A 5,296-nucleotide genomic window follows, 5' to 3' on the forward strand; every position below is an offset into this window, starting at 1 on the left:
CCGCCGACGCTTATGTGGACGTTTGGCTCGGCTGCTCATTTAATTTATTTAAGGAGCCACGCCTCCCGTTTTATCCCACGAGTGCACGAGTTAAATTTCTGCACATTTAAATTAATTCACAAAAGTTAATTGAGGCTGTATTATGAATTAATTTCATGAGATAGATTATTAACTCGATTCGATTCAAACTGATTTTCCATTTTAAGTATTAATCGGATTAACGTATCTCATGGATAAGTATTTATCGGATTGATAACTTTTACGAGAAGTGAGACCATATCAGAAAAAGATCTAATCAAATTAGATAAATTATAACTTTATATGTACATTAAATTTTGTAATAAAATATAAATAATAATATTAGAGTAAAATTTTAAATTTCACTTTTGTTTTTCTTTTCATTTAAAAATATAATGGTATTATACATGGGGAAAGAGTATTTTTGAAAAATAAACTGATATTACAAAGATTGTTTTAGGGTCAAAATCCTTATAAATATAGTAAGTATGTATGTATGCGAGTTTATATATTTCTCAAAATTTTGATAAATTCTCCAATATAATCCCATATTGATTTTATTTCCAATATAGAAGGAGAGAAAATCAGAAAAATAAACATAATCACAATCACAATCAAAGCATTACATTCAAAATTAAACATAAAATTAGTTGGTAAAAACTTTTGTGAGACGAATCGGTCATTGATGAAAAAATATTACTTTATATGCTAAGAGTATTACTTTTTATTGTAAATATCGGTAGTATTGACCCGTCTCACAGATAAATATTCTTAAGACCATCTCACAAGAGACTTACTCAAATTATTTATCATAATTAAAGAGAAAATTTGTAATAATCATAATTTCAATCAATCAAACTAAATTTGACATAGTTACTTATGGATTTTGTTCTTGTTTTTTTCCCTCTTTTTAAATAACTAGGAAAAGACACGTGCGACGCACGTGAAAATACATTTCTATTATCAATAATTGTTGTTAAATAAATGAGATCCGAAGAGATTAATTTACAAAAAATTATATATTAATGATTTCATGTTATATTAGTCGATAGAAAATGAGTAATGTTACATGTACAACCAAATTTGTACACTAATTCTTACAATTCAAAAAAATACAGAAATTTAATTTATCAAAATCTAATGATAAATTAAATATAAAATCACATTAGTTAATAACAAAATCTCACGATATAATTGTTGTAAATATCGCAGTACGATATATTGGTTGTACCTTTAGCATTATCCGTAGGAAATTCAATGTAATATAATTTGTACTACATTTATTATAAAATGAGTGCAAAAGATATTTGTTTAAAAATTTTATGTGTTATAAATCTAAGGTTATTCTTGAATGGAATGATTTCAAATCCATGAATTTCAATACATTCAAATGTATTTTTGTTATTTAGAGAAATAACATCATAAACTTCAAATACACTCATTTCATGTTAATATAGTAGTATTTCATATTAATTATGATATTTTTCAAGTCCACCCAATGTTATTTGAAATTTATTCTACTTTATATAAATAATAATATGTAAATAAGTAATGCGTAGATTCAAGATTTGATATATTGTTTCATTGTTAACAAGAAAATTATAATTCTAATCCATAAATTTGAAATCAATTTATCCAAGCGCAATCTAAATAAATTAATAATTGTTGAAAAACATAGTAGTAATAAATATTATAATTTTGTATAAATTAGACATTGGAGAAAATATAATATAAAATTGATATCACAATAGATATTAAAATTAAATTTGAGAGAATAAAAAAGTATAATACATAACGTTGACCACTTATTTCACCACGTGTTATTGATTTATGAAAAATAAAAATATAACATAGATAATATATTCTAAACCTTAAATTAAATTATTGCGTCAAATGTTTTCTTCTTTTATATTTTCAATTTATATTGCTTTCACGATTTTTTGTTGTCATCAGTTTTTTCTTCTATGTGAAAAACAATATTCTCGCCATCTTCATTAGCAAATCTTATGAGAAGAAATGTATATTCTTCTCTATTTGATGCCTCTACAAATCTCCACACAAATTAAGTGTTTTGTTGAAAAAAAAAAGTTTGTTTCATCAAGCAAATAAAACCAAAAAATTTTGTTATTTCAATATTCTACAAATTATATTTATTTTTTGTAAATATTTTAACTTAATCTACAAACAAATAAAATCAATGAAATTTTGGTTATTCTATCTTCTAGACAACTGACAAAATATGATTTAATTAATATTTTATTATATTTATCAAAAAGTGTTCAACTCTTAATGATATAACATATTTATGCAATATGTTATTTAAATACAAAAATTCAAAATTACGATAACATATATTTTTTTATATTTCATACTATATTATTGGAAGTATTAAATTTGTATGTATTAATTTTTTTCTGAGAAACTTCTTGCATATATAACTCATTCAAAAGATTATAGATTTACAAAATAAAACAAATCATATTCAGTTTAATATTTTGTGAAAAATATATGTTCACTTCATCTACAAGCAAATAAAAACAAATAAATTTGACCTTTCTTATTATCAATCATAACTCATAAGGAGAAATATTGAGCAATAATGAATAATTTTTGTAAAAATTTATTCATAATAATTTTAAAAATTTACCTTAAAAGATATGTCATTTTAGATTACATAAATCTATAATTGATTTACTTATATCCATCTTTTATAAAAATACATCTTCTTCAATTGCAAGATCATCAAATAACTAATTGTTATAGTTTCTTATCTTTACAAAGACGAAAAATAGTTAAAATTAGTAAAACTGTATGTATTCAATCATATATTGTTAAATTTTAATAATAAACTAAGGCTTTGAAAAATATTAGTTGGATTTTTTTATAAAGAAAAATAGATAGAATAAATACTCACGAAATATTTATAAGGTCATCTTTCTTAAATATCCAATAATGATTTGTATCATTTTTGTAAAATGTAATTAACCGTCGAACCTTCTTCATAACACCAACCCACATGATTTAATTATTGGGCTTCATTATTTTAATTTGTCGTTTTAAATTAATTATTCTCAATTAATGCAAAATAGAGGATAATTAATATCATGTCCTTACACAAATTATGTTTTTTGTGAAAAAAATTCAATATATTTACAACCAAATAAAACAAAAGAATTTTGGTATTTCAATATTGTACAAACTAATTTTTTTGGGAAAAAATTATTTTCGCTTCATCTATAAACAAATAAAATCCATGATTTTTTGCATTTCAATATTCTCAAATTAATATTTTGTGGAAAAAAATATAAATAAAATAAAGCAAGGCTTTGAACAATATTAGTTGAGTTTCTTTTTGATAAAGAAATATAGATAAAATAAATATCAATGAAATATTTATTAGGATTATATTTGATAATTCCTGTATAATTTTGTAAATGTAATTAAATATCGAACATTCTTCATGACACCAACCTTGTTAAAACAAAAACAAAATTAGTTTAATTATTTAGCTTAATTAGTTTAATTCTTCATTTAAAAAAAATTAATCTTAATGAACGTAAAATAAAAGATATTTAACATCATATCGTTATACAAATTAAGTTTTTGTGGAAAAAATATTTTCACTTTATTTACAAGAAAATAAAACAAAAGAATTTTGTTATTTTAATCTTCTACAAATTAACTTTTTTTGTGAAAAAATCTACAAATTAAGTTTTTTGTGAAAAAATTCTTTTTCACTTCATCTATAAGCAAATAAAACCAATATATTTTGGTATTTTAATCTTTTCAAATTAATATTTTTTGTGAAAAAAATTTGTTCAATTCATCTATAAGAAAATAAAAATCAAAGAATTTTAAAGTTTCAGCTTTTTTGGCAACTTGATCATTATATAACATAAATGTAGTTTGACAATTTTGTCCTTATCATAATAACTGATTTGACAAAAACATCCTCACTAAATTTTTCCTGTATTTACAAACTAAGGACAAAATTGACATTACACAATAGAAAAACTTTGACCTTGATTCACACTTTTATAATATGTATAGATTTTTGACACATACATCTAATGTATTTAGCACACTGCAAAAAAACTTATACCTCAATTAACATAAAGTAAAAATGATCCAACTAGAAGCAATAATATAATGATGGCCAATTAATTAACCCACCGCAATTATTTCTCCCCTGATTTTTTTATTACAGAGTATCCTAAACTTAAGTTGCACGAAATCATATGTTAATGATAACCGACATAACATTTATAAGTGTGTTTCAAGAAAATATATAACATTTAGCTGTCATCATAACCTGTCAAGAGACAGAAGCGTGGATAATAAGAATTGTCTATTTGCATTTATTTACTTATTTTTCCCCGATTATTGGCATCATTTATAAATTTATAAATATATATTTTCTTATGTCCCTAATAAAAATTACATTTCTCTTGCAAAGATTAAAAAATTAAAATTAAGCCCTCAAAGCTTCAAGTACAGCAAGATACAACGATGGATATTGGATTTTATTGTTTTTTATTCAAATTCAAGAAATCGATATTGGATTTTTTTAATGAAAATAAAATTTAGAAATTATATCTGGTTAGATTTAATAATTCAAAAAATATAGGCCTGCTTGATCCCCTCCGTTTATTTTCCTTTGGTAGACAAAATATATGCCTTCTTGGCTTTTTGTAAAAAAAAAATTGGAAAGACAAATAGAGAAGTTAACAAGTGAACTCACCATAAATATCGAAGGAGTGAAGTTAATATTTTGGCAGCGATCACTACTGATATATAAAACGCTCAACCTTGCATTAGTCTACTTATATATAAATCAAATTCACATTTTATATGTGTTTGGATTCTTAAACTTTATAATAGAGAAATGATTCAGATATTAAATTTACACATAACTTTCGCCTGGAAATGGATGATCTGGTGAGATACACTTGGATTATAAAAGAAACTAGATCGGCTTGATTTCATTTCATGCTAATTCTTGAAACTTTGAGGCAAGTAAGTTCCCATATCAGTCCATGCAGCCAAAAACTAATAGCATGATACACATAATATATCAACTTAGATAAAGTGATGAAAGAAAGTGACGTTAGCTTCGGCGAATCATTTACTTAGACAACAATTTCTTGATTTGGCTTCTTTTGCTGAAGTTTCCATACATATTGTATCTTGGAATTGATCAGAATATTTCCCTTAATTTTCTGTCTTATGCTTGATCCATCAACTTTGGGAGGTGAATAATACGGACCAGAAAGTAAAG

This window comes from Primulina tabacum, chromosome 16 (genome assembly GCF_025594145.1).
Source record: "Primulina tabacum isolate GXHZ01 chromosome 16, ASM2559414v2, whole genome shotgun sequence".
NCBI lineage: Eukaryota > Viridiplantae > Streptophyta > Magnoliopsida > Lamiales > Gesneriaceae > Primulina > Primulina tabacum.